This window comes from Halichoerus grypus, chromosome X (assembly GCF_964656455.1).
Source record: "Halichoerus grypus chromosome X, mHalGry1.hap1.1, whole genome shotgun sequence".
Taxonomy (NCBI): Eukaryota; Metazoa; Chordata; class Mammalia; order Carnivora; family Phocidae; genus Halichoerus; species Halichoerus grypus.
The window spans coordinates 52,185,084-52,205,645 of record NC_135727.1 but is presented as its reverse complement, the minus strand read 5'-3'; the positions used below and the strand labels follow the sequence as shown (position 1 = coordinate 52,205,645).

General features: G+C 37.5%; 1 non-coding gene across 1 annotated transcript; it reads left to right on the top strand.

Annotated features, from left to right (window-relative positions):
• The first annotated feature begins 15,362 nt into the window (after positions 1-15,362).
• LOC118524095 (U6 spliceosomal RNA) lies at positions 15,363-15,466 on the top strand. The gene has a single exon (XR_004911426.1). It is a non-coding gene; the product is annotated as a U6 spliceosomal RNA (small nuclear RNA).
• The last annotated feature ends 5,096 nt before the right edge of the window (positions 15,467-20,562 follow it).

The window sequence follows — 20,562 nt, the reverse complement described above, 5'->3', positions numbered from 1 at the left end:
CATAGTATGTGTATACCAACTGCATAGCCCATGGGGACTAGAAAAGATAATGGAACTATGCTCTCACTCCTTTAAGTCCTTGTAAAGAAATAAGACAAATACATAAAAAGAGTTCACAGATACAAGAAAAAATTGGTTTAAAAAGGCACAATTCTAAACTATCTAGCTCTCAACAAATGTTTAGTCAGATAATGTCCATGATTTAAGGACATTCCCTTAATACCTCATTTTAGAAAACATTAATAAGGGGACAGAGCAAGATGGCAGAGAAGTAGGAGACCCGGATTTTGTCTGGTCCCAGGAATTCAGCCGGATAGGGATCAAACCATTCTGAACACCTACGAACTCAACAGGAGATCGAAGAAAGGAATAGCAACAACCCTCTGAACAGAAAAACGACCACTTTCTGGAATGTAGGACGTGCGGAGAAGTGAATCTGAGGCAATATGCGGGAGGATAGATGGCAGGGGAGGGGGCCTCCGTCGGCCACTTCCGGCAAGTGATAGAGCAGCGGAGCACAAAATCGGAACTTTTAGAAATCTGCTCCGCTGAGGGATGTCACTCCAGTGGCTAAGCGGGGGTGGAACCCTCTCTGGAACAGTGTGGTCTCAGGACCCTTGGGGTCACAGAAAGACTGGGGGTGCCTGAGTGTGGCAGAGCTCCCAGGTATCAGAGCAGGGAAGCCGGCTGCAGAGATGGAGCCAAGAAGTGGGCTCTCAGCTTGGGGTTGCCATAAACTGTGATCCACGGCACAGTCGGGCCACTGCTCTTCCAGCAGGGACCCAACAAGTGGCAGATCTGGGGAGACTCCCTTTCCTCCCCTGGGAGGAGAAGTGTGGGAGGACACCGCAGGAATCTGCTGGGTCTGGAGACTCCATACCGAGTGGGGTGCCAGAGATAGAAATGCTTGGTCACAGGCCAGGTTGAGCACGGAGTACGGCCAGAGATGGGGGAGACGGGAGTGATTGACTGCTTTTCTCTGGGGGCTCACTGAGGAGTGGGGTCCTGAGTTCTCAGCTCCTCTGGCGCAGAGATTGGGAGGCTGCCATTTTCACTCTCGTCCTCCAAAGCTGCACGGAAAGTTTGCAGGGAACAAAAGCTCCCGAGAGCAAACCCGAGCAGATTACTTAGCCCGGACCGGGCAAGGGTGGGGAAATTCCGCTCCGGCAAAGACATATGGGAACCACGGCAACAGGCCCCTCCCCCAGAAGATCAGCAAGAACAGCCAGCCAAGATCAAGTTTACCTATCAATCAGAACGGCAGAACTCCAGTGCTAGGGGAATACTGCCATAGAATTCATGGCTTTTTTACCATGATTCATTAGTCTTTCAAAGTTAATTTTTTTAACTGTCTTTTTTTTTATTTTTAGTTTTCTCTTTTTCAACCAATATCTTATCAATCTCTTTTTTAAAAAAATACTTTTTATTTTTCAGTTTTAGAGGCATATTCTATCCCTTCATAGTAGTTACCCTTATTTTTGGTATATATATACAAGTTGTTCTCTCTTTAAAATTTTGAGATACAGTTTCTTCTAACAGATCAAAATATACCCTAAATCTCTAGTGTATGGCTTTGTTCACATCCTCTCCCTTTTTTTTTTAAATCCTCTTCTTTCTTTTGTCAACCAACCTCTTATCTTATCAATTCCTTTTATAAAATCTTTTATAATTTTCATCTTTACAGTCATAGTCCATCCCTTCATCCTATTAACCCTTATTTTTGTACATATATAAGTTTTTCTTTCTTTAAAATTTTGGGAAGCACTTTCTTCTAACAGACCAAAATACTCCCAAAATCTCGTGTATGGCACTGATCTATGCAGCAGCCTGATCATATTTGATCATATTCTGTTTTTTTTTTCTTTTGTTTTGTTTTTGTTAGTCTTTATCTTTTTCTTTCTTTTTTTTGTGCTTTTTCTTTCTTTCCCTTTCTTTCCCCCCAGTTTCAGGTGTTTCCTGATTTGTTTAGTATATATTTTCTGGGGACGTTGTTACCCTGTTAGCATTTTGTTCTCTCATTCATCTATTCTCCTCTGGACAAAATGACAAGTTGGAAAAAGTCACTGCAACAAAAAGAACAAGAGGCAGTACCAACTGCCAGGGACCTAATCAATACGGACATTAGTACGATGTCAGAACTAGAGTTCAGAATGATGATTTTAAAGATACTAGATGGGCTTGAAAAAAGCATGGAAGTTATTAGAGAAACCCTTCCTGGAGAAATAAAAGAACTAAAATCTAACCAAGTTGTAATTAAAAAGGCTATTAATGAGGTGCAATAAAAAATGTAGGCTCTAACAGCTAGGATAAATGAAGCAGAAGAGAGAAATAGTGATATAGAAGGCCAAATGATGGAAAATAAAGAAGCTGAGAAAAAGAGAGATAAACAACTACTGGATCACGAGGGCAGAATTCGAGAGATAAGTGATACCATAAGACGAAACAACATTAGAATAACTGGGATCCCAGAAGAAGAAGAAAGAGAGAGAGGAGCAGAAGGTATATTGGAGCAAATTATAGCAGAGAACTTCCCTAATTTGGGGAAGGAAACAGGCATCAAAATCCAGAAGGCATAGAGAACCTCCCTCAAAATCAATAAAAATAGGTCAATACCCCGACACCTAATAGTAAAACTTACAAATCTGAGAGACAAAAAGAAAATCCTGAAAGCACCTCGGGACAAGAGATATGTAACCTACAATGGTAGAAACATTAGATTGGCCACAGGCTTATCCACAGAGACCTGGAAGGCCAGAAAGGACTGACATGATATATTCAGAGCACTAAATGAGAAAAATATGCAGCCAACAATACTATATCCAGCTAGGCCGTCATTGAAAATAGAAGGAGAGATCAAAAGCTTCCAGGACAAACAAAAACTAAAGGAATTTGCAAACACGAACCAGCTCTACAAAAAATATTGAAAGGGGTCCTCTAAGCAAAGAGAGAGCCTAAAAGCAACATCAACCAGAAAGGAACACAGACAATATAGAGTAACAGTCACCTTACAGGCAATATAATGGCACTAAATTCATATCGTTCAATAGTTACCCTGAAAGTAAATGGGCTAAATGCCCCAATCAAAAGACACAGGCTATCAGATTGGATAAAAAAACAAGACCCATTGACATGCTGTCTGCAAGAGACTCATTTTAGACCCTAAGACACCTCCAGATTGAAAATGAGGGGGTGGAAAACCATTTACCATGCTAATGGACACCAAAAGAAAGGTGGGGTGGCAATCCTTATATTAGACAAATTAGATTTTAAACCAAAGACTATAATAAGAGATGAGGAAGGACACTATATCCTACTTAAAGGGTCTATCCAACAAGAAGATCTAACAATTGTAAATATCTATGCCCCTAACATGGGAGCAGCCAACTATATAAGGCAATTAATAACAAAAGCAAAGAAACACAATGACAACAATACAGTAATAGTGGGGGACTTTAACACCCCCTCACTGAAATGGACAGATCATCTAAGCAAAAGATCAACAAGGAAATAAAGACTTTTGATGACACACGGGACCAAATGGACTTCACAGATATATTCAGAACATTCCATTCCAAAGCAACAGAATACACATTCTTCTCTAGTGCCCATGGAACATTCTCCAGAATAGATCACATCCTAGGTCACAAATCAGCTCTCAACCAGTACCAAAAGATTGGGATCAGTCCCTGCATATTTTCAGACCAAAATGCTTTGAAACTAAAACTCAATCACAAGAGGAAAGTCAGAAAGAACTCAAATACATGGAGGCTAAAGAGCATCCTACTAAAGGATGAATGGGTCAACCAGGAAATTAAAGAAGAATTTAAAAAAATCATGGAAACCAATGAAAATGAAAACACAACTGTTCAAAATCTTTGGGATACAGCAAAGGCAGTCCTGAGAGGAAAGTATATAGCAATACAAGCCTTTCTTAAGAAACAAGAAAGGTCTCAAATACACAACCTAACCCTACACCTAAAGGAGCTGGAGAAAGAACAGCAAATAAAGCCTAAACCCAGCAGGAGAAGAGAAATAATAAAGATCAGAGCAGAAATCAATGAAATAGAAACCAAAAGAACAGTAGAACAGATAACAAAACTAGGAGCTGGTTCTTTGAAAGAATTAACAAGATTGATAAACCCCTGGCCAGACTTATCAAAAAGAAAAGAGAAATGACCCAAATAAATAAAATCATGAATGAAAGGGGAGAGATCACAACCAACACCAAAGAAATACAAACAATTATAAGAACATATTATGAGCAACTATAAACCAGCAAATTAGATAATCTGGAAGAAATGGATGCATTCCTAGAGATGTATCAACTACCAAAACTGAGCCAGGAAGAAATAGAAAACCTGAACAGACCTATAAGCAGTAAGGAAATTGAAGCAGTAATCAAAAATCTCCCAAAAAACAAAAGCCCAGGGTCAGATGGCTTCCCAGGAGAATTCTACCAAACATTTAAAGAAGAATTAATACCTATTCTTCTGAAACTGTTCCAAAAAATAGAAATGGAAGGAAAACATCCAAACTCATTTTATGAGGCTACCATTACCTTGATCCCAAAACCAAAGACCCCATCTAAAAGGAGAATTATAGACCAATATCCTTGATGAACATGGATGCAAAAATTCTCACCAAACTACTAGCCAATAGGATCCAACAGTACATGAAAAGGATTATTCACCACAACAAAGTGGGATTTATCCCTGGGCTGCAAGGTTGGTTCAACATCCACAAATCAATCAATGTGATACAATACATTAATCAAAGAAGGAACAAGAACCATATGATCCTCTCAATGGATGCAGAAAAAGCACTTGACAAAGTACAGCATCCTTTCTTGATCAAAACTCTTCAGAGTATAGGGATAGAGCATACATACCTCAATATCATAAAAGCCATCTATGAAAAACCCACAGCAAATATCATTCTCAATGGGGAAAAACTGAGAGCTTTCCCCCTAAGGTCAGGAACATGGCAGGCATGTCCACTATCACCACTGCTATTCAACATAGTATTAGAAGTCCTAGCCACAGCAATCAGACAACAAAAAGAAATAAAAGGCATCCAAATCAGCAAAGAAGAAGTCAAACTCTCACCGTTTGCAGATGATATGATACTTTATGTGGAAAACCCAAAAGACTCCACCCCAAAACTGCTAGAACTCATACAAGAATTCAGTAAAGTAGCAGGATATAAAATCAATGCACAGAAATCAGTGGCCTTCCTCTACACCAACAACAAGACAGAAGAAAGAGAAATTAAGGAGTCGATCCCATTTACAATTGCACCCAAAACCATAAGATACCTAGGAATAAATCTAACCAAAGAGGCAAAGAATCTGTACTCAGAAAACTATAAAATACTCATGAAAGAAATTGAGGAAGACACAAAGAAATGGAAAAACGTTCCATGCTCATGGATTGGAAGAACAAATATTGTGAAGATGTCAATGCTACCTAGAGCAATCTACACATTCAATGCAATCCCCCTCAAAATACCATCCACTTTTTTCAAAGAAATGGAACAAATAATCCTAAAATTTGTATGGAACCAGAAAAGGCCCCGAATAGCCAGAGGAATGTTGAAAAAGAAAAGCAAAACTGGCGGCATCACAATTCCGGACTTCAACCTGTATTATAAAGCTGTCATCATCGGGCGCCTGGGTGGCTCAGTTGGTTAAGCGACTGCCTTCGGCTCAGGTCATGATCCTGGAGTCCTGGGATCGAGTCCCACATCGGGCTCCCTGCTCAGCAGGGAGTCTGCTTCTCCCTCTGACCCTCCCCCCTCTCATGCTCTCTCTATCTCATTCTCTCTCTCAAATAAATAAATAAAATCTTTAAAAAAAAAAAAAAAGCTGTCATCATCAAGACAGTATGGTACTGGCACAAAAACAGACACATAGATCAATGGAACAGAATAGAGAACCCAGAAATGGACCTTCAACTCTATGGTCAACTAATCTTCGACAAAGCAGGAAAGAATGTTCCATGGAAAAAAGACAGTCTTTTCAACAAATAGTGTTGGGAAAATTGGACAGCCACATGCAGAAGAATGAAACTAGACCATTTCCTTACACCACACACAAAAATAGACTCAAAATGGTTGAAAGACCTAAATGTGAGACAGGAGTCCATCAAAATCCTAAAGGAGAACACAGGCAGCAACCTCTTCGACCTCAGCCACAGCAACTTCTTCCTAGAAACATCGCCAAAGGCAAGGGAAGCAAGGGCAAAAATGAACTATTGGGACCTCATCAAGATAAAAAGCTTTTGCACAGCGAAAGAAACAGTCAATAAAACCAAAAGACAACTGACAGAATGGGAAAAGGTATTTGCAAATGACATATCAGATAAAGGGCTAGTATCCAAAATCTGTAAAGAACTTATCAAACTCAACACCCAAAGAACAAAGAATCAAATCAAGAAATGGGCAAAAGACATGAACAGACATTTTTCCAAAGAAGACATCCAAATGGCCAACAGACACATGAAAAAGTACTCAACATCCCTCGGTATCAGGGAAATCCAAATCAAAACCTCAATGAGATACCACCTCACACCAGTCAGAATGGCTAAAATTAACAAGTCAGGAAACGACAGATGTTGGCGGCGATGCGGAGAAAGGGGAACCCTCCTACACTGTTGGTGGGAATGCAAGCTGGTGCAGCCACTCTGGAAAACAGTATGGAAGTTCTTCAAAAAGTTGAAAGTAGAGCTAACATACGGTCCAGCAATTGCACTGCTGGATATTTACCCCAAAGACACAAATGTAGGGATCTGAAGGGGTATGTGCACCCTGATGTTTATAGCAGCAATGTCCACAATAGCCAAACTATGGAAAGAGCCAAGATGTCCATCAACAGATGAATGGATAAAGAGGTGGTATATATATACAATGGAATATTATGCAGCCATCAAAAGGAATGAGATCTTGCCATTTGCAACGACGTGGATGGAACTGGAGGGTATTATGCTGAGTGAAATAAGTCAATCAGAGAAAGACGTGTATCATATGACCTCACTGATATGAGGAATTCTTAATCTCAGGAAACTAACTGAGGTTTGCTGGAGTGGTGGGGGTTGGGAGGGATGGGGTGGCTAGGTGATAGACATTGGGGAGGGTATGTGCTATGGTGAGTGCTGTGAATTGTGCAAGACTGTTGAATCACAGATCTGTACCTCTGAAACAAATAATACATTATATGTTTAAAAAAAAAGAAGAAGAAGGTAGCAGGAGGGGAAGAATGTGGGAGAAATCGGAGGGGGAGACGAACCATGAGAGACTATGGACTCTGAAAAACAAACTGAGGGTTCTAGAGTGGAGGGGGTTGGGAGAATGGGTTAGCCTGGTGATGGGTATTAAAGAGAGTACGTTCTGCATGGAAAAAAAAAAAGATTAATAATGCATTGGGGAGGGGGTTAAAGTCAGTATCACTCTACTCATTCATTCCATGTCAAATCCACATGGGGTTATCTTTCCCTTTACTTTGAGAGTGTTCCATACAGAGTCTAGAACAGAGAAATTACCACCACACACTTTCAGGAATTTTCAATCTATTAGTATTGCTGCATTAATTCTAAAGACTTCTTTTCTACACATTGTTCAGCAACTCACTAAATAGATTGAAAATGTACAATGTCACATGGGATCCAAATTCTGTCTGGCCAACATCTATAGTAACAAGTGAACAGCATTCAGTATTCTTCACAAAGGATTGCCAATTATCTCACCCAATTCAATCCTGCAGACTGATGCAATTGTTTGTTAAACAACCTATGTTGTGAGAGGAATTTTCACAATTCATAAAGCAATTCTACGTGAGCACATTAGCACATTTACCCATAATCTGGCATCTACTATATTATAACTATGTGTTTTGTTTTTCATTCCATGCAGTTATTTCCTCCAGAAATTTACCGTGCTGGTTATATTTTGTTGAGTCTAGCTATCCAACTAAGTGGAAGTTTCCAAAGACCAAAAAATTGATAGAGAAAAAGGGTGAGGGACTGGGTAACAAGCAGCTAGCCAGTGATGAAAATTTAAAATACATTGTGCAGTGTGAATTATCCATACAGAGATAATCAGAAGTTGACTGTATCTTTCAAAATTCTTTTCATTTCTGGGCTTAGGGAAACTTGAGGTGGATGACTGTTGAGCTGACTTTTTTCCTTGAAAAAATCTAGCCCATCAGTTTTTGAAAAAGTAAATTTTCAGCTTGATGTGATTTGGGAACTGGGTAAAAACAAGTGAATATGTTCTTTTATAAGAAAAAAGAGAAGCAAAAAAGATCCATCACCTTCGCAGGGAGAAGAAAAACTATACTTCATCTTTAGGCCCCCCTCTTCTCCAGAATATCATTCATGTCTTCCACCACAGAATATTCTGTTTTGCCTTGCATTGTTCTACTGAATGATGGAGTAAGATGATAAAGTATTTCATCTGAGGATGCAAAACAGGTTAGCGTATACATTGAAGTTACTGGGATACAAATGTGATTGCTCAGGGAACTCTTTTCAGGAAAAGAAAACAAATGATCTTTTATATTTCTTGTAAGAAGCAGCAATTTTGAACACATAAGTCTTCTCCAGCCCAAGTCAAAAGACACGAAGTTCCGTTATATAAAAAAAAAAAAAGTTCTTGCCAAGTTCTTTTGAGGTCCATTAACAAAGAAGATTCATCTCTGACCTCAGCAGACTGCTCCACATTGAAGGTCTTTGAAAAATGATTCTACATGATATTCTTGGCTTTTCACAAAGGAAAAAGTCATGTAGCTGATTCAACCATCTATAATTAGAGCTGACTTGTTAGTCACTGTAAGATATGATTATGTCCAAAGGAATAGTAACTTCTCTGAAATGACAATCTACATCTATTTAAAATCAGAGGCATAGATCTGCTGCCATTGGTATTACAGCATGATTTTTCTTTGCTCCATCTTTATCCAGAGTTAGATTTCCCAAATTTAGAGAGAAGCTTAGACTCTGAGCCAAAATATTGTTTTTGAATTGCCAGAAACTGCTTGTTAATTTTCCCATGTTCTTATAAATTCAATTACAAGCTGAAGCTTAGATCAAATTAAAATTACTTGCTTCGTTATCAAACATCTAACCATCCAGCTGTTCATGATATTAATGTTAATACATTTCATGTACAATGGTATTTTCTAATGTTCTCTGTAGGTTCCCTCATGTCCGTAGTCAATTAATTACATGTTATGTGTGTGCTTACGCAGCCTGGCTTCCTGTTTCCACTACATCTTCCACTCCCACAAAGCCCTAAAACACTTAAATCCTGACATTCATGAATCATAACTAAATGCAATGCCTTTCTTTACTTTTCTCCGGAAACGGGTCTCATACTAGAAAGGAGTGAAGTCTAACATCTCTAAAAAACTTTAATAGAATTCTTCTTCATTATCAAACACTATGACCACAATCCACCTATCAATATATGCCTATGATGGCAGATATTTGGCATCTTGACAAAAATTGTAGCACCAAATGTGAATAAGGGAGATGGCAAGATATGCTGCTTTCTTTAGCTGAAGATTGAAAAGAAGTAGTGATAATTGAAATAACTGAGAAGCATCATGTTTGTTTTTATTTTCAGAATGATTAAAAGTAAATACTTTGACTGAAATCCAAAGATGTGTGTCTACCTGGTAGAAAGAACCATACCATTCAGTCAATAACCAAGAATCATTATTAATGCACAGTAAAATGCTACTCCTGAGACAGATCCATGTAGGTGTGAAAATTAATCAAAAAGGAATGAAATTCTTACCAAAAAACAAGCAAATCTGATTCAATAATAAGTAAAATCCATTGACGTGAAAAAGAGTTTCTTGGAAATTGAGTACAACTTCAACTGTTTCTCTTCCTCATACTAATCCCTTCCTGAATTGCTGTATATCTATAGCTTCTTGAATCACCTGAGTCCTTCTGAACCTGCCTTGGAATTTTAGGCTCTTCAGTAACCTGTTTCAGACTAACAAATACTATTCCTGTCCCATCAACTACACATCCATACATACTTTACCAGCTTCAATCATTGTCCATTTAGCTAAATAAATAAGTTATGCTCATTCCAAACCACCCATACACAATCATACTTAACAGGGAAAAAATTAGCCAGGGGAATAAACAAGAAAAAGGACATTTTAGACTTGGGGAATAGCATGAGCAGAGGCATGAAGCACAAAATACCATGCTATGTGTAGAAAACTGCAATAAGGGGCGCCTGAGTGGCTCAGTCGTTAAGCGTCTGCCTTCGGCTCAGGTCATGGTCCCAGGGTCCTGGGATCGAGCCCCGCAGTGGGCTCCATACTCGGCGGGAAGCCTGCTTCTCCCTCTCCCACTCCCCCTGCTTGTGTTCCCTCTCTCGCTGTGTCTCTCTCTGTCAAATAAATAAAATCTTAAAAAAAAAAAAAGAAAAGAAAACTGCAATCATTGCTGGAAGAAGTGCAAGTTGAAGTTCACTAGAGAAGGGGCATCTTCATTGCATTCAGTTATACGCCACATAATCTAAAGTGCAGATTACACAAATATTTTAAGGTGATAGTGAATCAGTGAATCCCTGTTTGGCATATGAGTATTAAAGATAAATAATATATAAGTCAAGTGAATGTAGAGTCTTTATCCATACCTAATTGCCCTTTTGTCAATAAACTTTCATAATGTCCCAGTTTCAACATGTAATATCAGTGTGTAATGTTAAGACATGACAGTTGTTTTGGGGTTTTTTTGTTGTTGTTTTTTGTTTTGTAATGCAAGTGCATTGCCAGCCATATGACTAGATAAAGAGCCAGGCTACCCCCTCACATCATCCCCAAACTAAGGCTCCTTTGTTTTATGAGATCTTGGCTCATTTTAATAACACGATGTGAGCCACTTGCCTTTTCTCTTTCCATGTTTTAAATTCCCAATCTTATGTTTTAAATCTGCCAATAAAGAGTTGAGCTCATGAAACCTTTGGCCCCCACCCTCAACCCCAATAAAACAGAACCTCCAGCCCAATGTGCTCTCTTTCCCTACCTGTGACCTTGTTGTGTGGGTCCAGATGTGCTGTGTAATTTTCCAGTCTTGTAAGTAATAAACCTTTATTTTTTCGAAGTTTTCTGATGGTTGTTGCTGAAGGGCATCTTGCAATCATAATAAGAATCACAAAGGCCAGTCCAACCACATTAACTATTGATGGGTTGAGACCAGCACAAAACACAGTGTCATTAAACTTCCAGTTAAAAAATTATATAATACATTCATCTTTCTTCTGCATGTGGCTGTCCAATTTTCCCAACACCATTTGTTGAAGAGACTGTCTTTTTTCCATGGAACATTCTTTCCTGCTTTGTCGAAGATTAGTTGACCATAGAGTTGAAGGTCCATTTCTGGGTTCTCTATTCTGTTCCATTGATCTATGTGTCTGTTTTTGTGCCAGTACCATACTGTCTTGATGATGACAGCTTTGTAATACAGGTTGAAGTCCGGAATTGTGATGCCGCCAGTTTTGCTTTTCTTTTTCAACATTCCTCTGGCTATTCGGGGCCTTTTCTGGTTCCATACAAATTTTAGGATTATTTGTTCCATTTCTTTGAAAAAAGTGGATGGTATTTTGAGGGGGATTGCATTGAATGTGTAGATTGCTCTAGGTAGCATTGACATCTTCACAATATTTGTTCTTCCAATCCATGAGCATGGAACGTTTTTCCATTTCTTTGTGTCTTCCTCAATTTCTTTCATGAGTATTTTATAGTTTTCTGAGTACAGATTCTTTGCCTCTTTGGTTAGATTTATTCCTAGGTATCTTATGGTTTTGGGTGCAATTGTAAATGGGATCGACTCCTTAATTTCTCTTTCTTCTGTCTTGTTGTTGGTGTAGAGGAAGGCCACTGATTTCTGTGCATTGATTTTATATCCTGCTACTTTACTGAATTCTTGTATGAGTTCTAGCAGTTTTGGGGTGGAGTCTTTTGGGTTTTCCACATAAAGTATCATATCATCTGCAAACGGTGAGAGTTTGACTTCTTCTTTGCTGATTTGGATGCCTTTTATTTCTTTTTGTTGTCTGATTGCTGTGGCTAGGACTTCTAATACTATGTTGAATAGCAGTGGTGATAGTGGACATGCCTGCCATGTTCCTGACCTTAGGGGGAAAGCTCTCAGTTTTTCCCCACTGAGAATGATATTTGCTGTGGGTTTTTCATAGATGGCTTTTATGATATTGAGGTATGTATGCTCTATCCCTATACTCTGAAGAGTTTTGATCAAGAAAGGATGCTATACTTTGTCAAATGCTTTTTCTGCATCTGGGTATTTACCCCAAAGATACAAATGTAGGGATCCGAAGGGGTACGTGCACCCCAATGTTTATAGCAGCAATGTCCACAATAGCCAAACTGTGGAAAGAGCCAAGATGTCCATCGACAGATAAATGGATAAAGACGAGGTGGTATATATATACAATGGAATATTATGCAGCCATCAAAAAGAATGAAATCTTGCCATTTGCAATGATGTGGATGGAACTGGAGGGTATAATGCTGAGCGAAATAAGTCAAACAGAGAAAGACATGTATCATATGACCTCACTGATATGAGGAATTCTTAATCTCAGGAAACAAACTGAGGGTTGCTGGAGTGGTGGGGGGTGGGAGGGATGGGGTGCCTGGGTGATAGACATTGGGGAAGGTATGTGTTATGGTGAGCACTGTGAATTGTGTAAGACTGTTGAATCACAGACCTGTACTTCTGAAACAAATAATACATTATATGTTAAAAAAAGAAGAAGAAGATAGCAGGAGGGGAAGAATGAAGGGGGGAAATCATAGGGGGAGATGAACCATGAGAGACTATGGACTCTGAGAAACAAACTGAGGGTTCTAGAGGGGAGGGGCATCGGGGGATGGGTTAGCCTGGTGATGGGTATTAAAGAGGGCACGTTCTGCATGGAGCACTGGGTGTTATATGCAAACAATGAATCATGGAACACTACATCAAAAACTAATGATGTAATGTATGGTGATTAACATAACATAATAATAACAAAAATAATAATAATACATTCATCTTTTCTTATTTATTCATTGACCCAAGTTTTTTAATATGGTGCCTTTCAAAGTATAAACTATAGACACCTATAGCAGAAAACTCACCTGATCCTTGATAAAATGTAGATCCCTGAAACTCAGGCTATAACTGCTAAATGAAAGTAGAGCCTAGGAATCTGAATTTTGACAAACATCTCCAGCTGAATCTAATGCACAATAACATCTAACCATATCACTAACATGACACCTGTCTGTAGTGAGTTAGACAAGAGTACTGCTGATAGAAGGTTAGTACATACTGACTCATGTCTGCTGAAATTTGTGTCAGTGTTTGCCAAGGCACAGTCCTCAGGGTCCTGCTTGTTGGAGATGCTCTAGAAAAAAATTTCTGTGCTCAAATACATTTGTGATACAACCAAATTATTTATTTATCTTAGATAGCCCCAGTGAATATTAACATAGTAAAGTTTCTGAGTAGTCCTACATTAAAAGAAAAACTTTAAATCAGCATTTCCCAAACTTATTTAACTATGAAACCCAGCATTTCCCAAACTTATTTAACTATAAAACCCTTCATTATCATAAACCTATTAACATACTATAGAATGAGTATGTTAATATGAGTACCTTTAGAAAATAATGTTCTAATGTTTTGCTGTTAAATATGGTGTTGGCATTTATCATATTATTGAATTATTTTCCATTTTTAGTTCATTAAGATTTTTTATTTTTATTTTTAAGAGATTTTTTTAAATCATAGATATATTGGAATATATTTTAAAATGAGGGATACAACTCATTTGAATAACTTATATGTTTATCACTCATATAACTCATGAAAACTAACAAAAAACATTGAGATTCCATGTTTTCTCAATAAATTGTTCAATTTATTAGTGTGTTATTATTTATGATCTAAATAACTTTATAAGAAGAAATCCACCAACAAAACTTAGTTGACAAATTGTGAGTCATAAAACAGTCAAATACAGCTCAGTTCTGTTAGAATGTTAAAAAATTTTATTTGATAACTAAGTGGGAAATAATTGGACACAATACTAGCAGATCGATGTGACTTATAAAGCAACCATCAGCAGTTACAGTTCAGATTCTGTTTTCAAGGATTTCCTCATTAATATGGCATTCCACTTCTTGTCACACATGTGATGCACTCTCCATTATCTGGCATTGGATTCACTGCACTGTAGATTTTTTTGTGAGATTCTGAGCCCATCTTTGTCACCTCACACCAGACTGCTGAGCTAGCCCCTGATCCTAGGACACTGGAAACACACTGAAAACATCTGAGTCTGTCTGCTCAAATTTTACCCAAGTAGCATTCCTTCTACCTACTTACAAATTACAGCCAAGAAAACAAACTTTCACCTTTATAGAGATAATGTTTCCAGAAAGCACAATTTACTATATTTATGTATCAATTCACTTGACCTTACTGATACCACTTTCACCTGTTTCTCCATCATAACATCCTTATCACCTTAGAAACCTCTAACTTCTCTTTAGAGTTTTAAATAAAATCAAGCCCATTTATGAAAGTACAGACATGGAATCTTTTTAAAGCTGAGAATGAGTATGATATAAGCAGTAATAATATAAGATAGAAATTATTTGCTTTAAAGACTGTATCAAATATTATAAAATGTCCCATTGTGAAAAGCAGTTTAGTACAGAATTAGCAATCAAGGCTTTTTGCCAGCCTCCTTAGGAGCTAGCTATTAAAACTTGTTTGGAACCTTAGCATGAGAAAGCCTGCAGCAACTTAAACTACTGTGGTTCATCTGAAATACATTTATAGTTATGAAAAGCACAGCAAAACATCTGCAAAAGAAAGAAAGCACTAGAGGTTTAGAAGGGCAAGTTAGTAACGCTTTCCAGAATTATCCCAGGGCCTGTCAGGGAATGTTAAAAAAGAGGTTTCCCCAACAGCTGCCAGAGACAGAACTGGACCTGCCAAGAGTTAAAGGAAGCAACACGGGGTGGAAGGACCCAAGGGATTTCTATCTTGTAAGTCAGAGTGAGGAAATGTAGATAGGCGCTAACCTCTCAAGTAGAGGAATATAAAAAGAAATAGAATGGGTTGAGCCTTGTATAATCAACACAGTCTGTACACAAACAAGAGGATATATTCCATAATATGCAAAGTACTCATTACAGTGATTTCCAAAGAGTAGTTTCTTAGTTGCTAATTTAGATGGGATAAAACAAATTTACACATGTGTTAATAAATTAGGAGCTTGATCAGAAAGATTCAAAAATGCATTTGCAAAAGAAAATAGAATATATGAGTGCTTGCTTTGGCAATGCATATACTAAAATTAGAATGATACAGAGAAGATTAGCATGGCCCCTGCACAAAGATGACACCAAATTTGTGAAGCATTTCATAAAAAGAAAAGAAAAAATAGAATATATGAGTGGAAAGTCAAAAAAGGCAGCATGGAAAATTCCAAGTAATTAATACTCTTAAAGATTGACAAGCACTTGAGTCAAGTTCATGATAAATTTAGAAAGCATATTCAGGAATTTAAGAAGACATCAACTATTATTGATGGGTTATTTTTGCCTCAATTTATCCTAGCCAAGTCATTTATCCTCTCATTCCTCTTTCTTATAATCTTCTAAGTCATTCATAGGCCAAATATATGTTAAATGGAAATTTACAGAGATTTATGTTAAGAAACTATACAATAAAATGTAAATCTATGTTGATTATATTTCCATCATTAAGTGTTTAGTAGTAACTTTAGACACACTGTAGAAATAATGTATAGAATATTCAATGCATTTATTCTATGCATTATTCAATGCATCTATTCTATTATTCTATAAATCTAAGATTATACCAGATAGCTGTCACTGACTCCTAATGTATTACAAGACAGTGCTGGTAGCTGCTATGCATTTTAAAGGTTGTTTTGTTACCAAAAAAGCTGGATAACTGGATATTAGAGAGCTTACTTAAAGCCACACTCTCTGAACTCAATAAAATATACAAATAATTTTTAAGTTCCAATATAATTCATACTACATTCTACATTTTAATGTTAGATAAATCTGGACTCCTAACTAAACAAATAAGTTGAATGATAAATCTTAATAGGGTGATGATAATGTGTTAACATCAGAATATTTATCTAAGAAGAAGTCAGAACAAAGTAAAAAACCCTTGTGTTACACATTTCTATCGTGTGTTTTTAGAGAAAATTACTTAAGGATGTTTATCCTGGGGGCACCTGGGTGGCTCAGTCAGTTGGGCGTCTGCCTTCCGCTCAGGTCATGATCCCAGGGTCCTGAGATCGAGCCCCACATCAGGCTCCCTGCTCGGTGGGGAGCCTGCTTCTCCCTCCCTCTGCCGCTCCCCCTGCTTGTGCTTGCTCTCTCTCTCACTCTTTCTCTGTCAAATAAATAAATAATAAAATCTTTTTGAAAAAGGATGTTTATCCTGTATTTATACAATAGTTTTCCTTAATATTAGGACCTCCACACTCCAAATTCCACCATACCAGGTCAATCTACTACCGCCAGCTAAACTTCTCATTGTCAATGCTATCTATGCACTTTTGCACAGAGTCCCCCTACTTTAAATATTCTCATGGTGCCTTCCCAAAGAAACCACAAACACCCCAATCTCTTTATACTTCAGTTGAATTTTCATGTACTTTATCAAGACATCCGATGAGTCCCAGTCAATACTTAACTTTCCACAACTTTGAATTGCTCCAGCACTTAGTAGTTCATATCACAAGATCATAATCTTGCTCATATGTAGGAATTATTCTCTGGGAATGATGTAAAAAATAAGGCTTATTCTTATAACGAGATCTCAAATTCCTTCAGGAGAGGGTTCAAACACTGCAGTTGATCTTCCATAGTATCTACTTCAGTGTTGTTATTCAGCCAGAAGGACTTACCAGGTATTTCTTTGTATTCTTAGCATTGTACAATTTATTATGGATATAGATGTGAGTAAAGATTATTGTCTATGCATAGAGTAGACTATGAATAAATGTTTCTTGTACAAATGAGTACATGCAGTAATGGACTGTGTTTAGCCACTCTGTGCATGTTTCTTGGATTTGAGTATCTTTCCCCTGGGCTCTAGAATTTCTGTGGAAGTGCCACCTTTCCAAGCATACTCTTTTAAAAATACATCTTCTAATGCAAACAGAAATCTGCAACACTTACCACTAAATTATCAGCATTTAAGTCCAACAATTATAAGCAATGTGTGGGTGATGCCTAAGCCAAATAATAAATAAACTCTGATCTTCAGAGTAATGTGAAGGAATAGAAGCGGCACTGGGTTAAGAGTCAGGGTTCTGGGCTCTATCATTAGTTTTTGTCTATAATATTGGACAGGTTACTTGACCTCTTTAGACCTGCTTCTCATATATCCACCCTTTAAACCTTGTGTCTCAAAGTGTGGTCTGTGGACCAGCAGCATGAGCATCACCTAGGAACTTGTTAGAAATGCAGAATCTCAAGCCCCATCTTAGACCTACGGAATTATGGATTAAAGTCTACATTTTAATAGGATTTCCAAGCTGATCTGTATACACATTAAAGTTTGAGAGGCACTTCCCTGGATTATGAGATTTTTGAGGACAAAGACTATCATATTCACCACTGTAACATCTACTAATGAGCCTAATATGGAGTAGGCATTTAATAATTTGCCCAAAGGATGAATGAAAATGTAAAAAGAAAGGGCCAAAATTAATGATGTAATGTATGGTGATTAACATAACATAATAAAATAAAATTAAAAAAATTAATTGTTTCTCCAGTCCTACCCAAGTCTAATACTCTGTAATTGTAGGCCAAGTTTAAATTGGTTGATTTTAAAATAGGCAAAATGGGACTTGAGAGTAAATCCTGCTTGGGGGATAATGTCTCTGACCTATTTTTCCATATGCTAAATAAAAAATTATATGCAAACTCATAGCACAATATTCTACATCAAATTAGATGAAAAACACTGGTGACTAAGTGTGTGTGTGTTTGTGTGTGTGTGTGTGTGTGTTTGTGTTCCTTCTACAATCATTATTTGCATAAACCCACTGATATCCTGGGTCTTAGCATTAAAAATGTTCAGTAAGTTTTTAGAAGTGAAAAAAAAAGGTTGTCCTGGCTAGCTGTTTTTATAGCTCCTGTCTACTAGCCAGCTTTAGGGGCACCTGGGTGGCTCAGTTGTTAAGTGTCTGCCTTCGGCTCAGGTCATGATCTCAGGGTCCTGGAATCGAGCCCCACATTGGCTCCCTGCTCTGTGGGAAGCCTGCTTCTCCCTCTCCCACTCCCCCTGCTTGTGTTCCCTCTCTCGCTGTGTGTCTCATTCTGTCAAATAAATAAATAGAGTCTTAAAAAAATACTAGCCAGCTTTAAATAATACAACAGAAAGAGAATGTATACCTTTATTTACAGATACTGTCAAACCGTGTGCACTGAATTTCTTGTCCCTCTTCCACTACTTTTCTCTTGCTTTCAGAGAGTTTAAATAATTTCATACCCACTCCTGGGCTTCTGACTGCCCCAACTCACTTGGCTTTCACTTTTCTCTAAATATAAATTTCATAAGCTCATATCTTCTCTAACAAGACTCAGTTATTACAGCAACATTCTAAGTAAAAACAAAAAATGCAGAAATGTTTAAGCTGCAATAGCATCTTCCATTGCAGTTTGAAAATGTAGGTGTTGTTATCTAATTACTAATAATGTTGAACAGAAAATACATTTGACCCTTGAACAACAGGGGTTTGAACTGCATGGGTCCACTTATACGCAGATTTGTTTTCAATAAATATAGCACAGTACTGTAAATGTATATTTTCTTCCTTATGATTTTCTTCGTAACATTTTCTTTTCTCTAGCTTACTTTACGAGAAAAATGCAGTATATAATATATAACATACAAAATATGTGTTAATTGACTCTTTATGTTATTGGTAAGGCTTTAGCTATTAGTAGTTAAGTTTTGGGGGAGTCAAAAGTTATATGCAGAGTTTTGACTGTGTAGGGGTTTATCATCCCACCCCCTGTATTGTTCAAGAATCAACTGTATCTACATCTGGGAGTATCAGATTTGCAAGCATCCAAAATACAAAGAGTTTTCATTTATTTCTGTAAAATCCTAATAAATTATCTACCTTAATTCTTAGCCATATTTATTGAATAAATTGATTCTTTACAAAAGAAAATGTAAATGTGCCACTTACATAATTTCTATAACTAATTATAGTACCTTTCTGAAAATCTCCAGAAAATTCTCATCCCCTGACTTTCTGAATATTTATGAAGGAGTGAACTGCCCACCTGTGTAAGTTTGTGGGAACACCTAGTGTTATGAGCAATGATGGCCAGAAAAGCATAGTGATGGAAATGGCAAAAAATAGCCCCATACGTGTTCTAATCCAAAAACACTGTTGCTACTTCAGAGCAAAAGGCTGAAAGTCAGGATATGGCAAGGAAATAATATTTCTGTAGAATGAGGTTTTAGGTTTCTTTCTCTTTGTGTCTGCCAATAAACAGAATTATGGGATTAACTATCATATTCCCTACTATTATCCTAAGCTTTCTTAGCATTTGTGATACAGGAACCTCAACTGTTTAGTGCTATTATAAACCCTCCCATTACTGACCTTTCTAAAAGAATGGTAAGAAATTGATCACTGATACCAGTCTGCTAATTAATATATCATGGATGAAAATAATGATGTTTATTTATTACTACTAAGATATTTAGCATAATCTGTATTAAAATGTATAATAGCTAATAGGTAAAAATCTTACTGGGAGAGAAATATGACCTGGATTACCACAAATGGTTTGAAATTTGGCTAAAAAGCAAACCATCTAACTAATTCCACACATAGCATTATTCTCACATTTTAAATTGGTTGATAATGAACATAACCAGAATGACTGAAAAGTCTGACTTTCCTCTTTTGACACCTGAAATGTTTCTGAGATATACATAAAAAAGACATTAAAAAAGAACTGTGGTGCCAAAAAAAAACCCCAGGCATTCACCCAAGAAACATTACGAGGTGCTTTGAGTTATTCAAGTACAGTTTTCCTGTATGTGATTTTATGTGGTAGTTTAGTTGTCTGTGGCTTCCCTACTCCCATAAGTCAAACCCCAAAACTCACCAGTAGCCAAATATCTTAAAAACTGCCTGGCATGCTCTAAAATCTAATTGACCCTGTTTAAGTACAATCCTGACCATAGATATAAAGCAGTGTATTCGTTTCTAAGGTCTGCTGGTTTTAAAAAAAAAAAAAAAAAAAAGTGTCACTAATTGAGTGGCTTCTTTCACAGTTCTGGAGGCTGGAAATCTGAAATCACAGTCTTTCCAAGGTCATGCTCCCTCTGTAGCCTCTACAGGTGGATCCTTCCTTGCTTCTTCCAACTTCTGGTAGCCCCAGGCCATCCTTGGTTTATGGCAGCATAATTCCAATCTCTGCCTCTGTCTTCACATGGCCATCTTCCT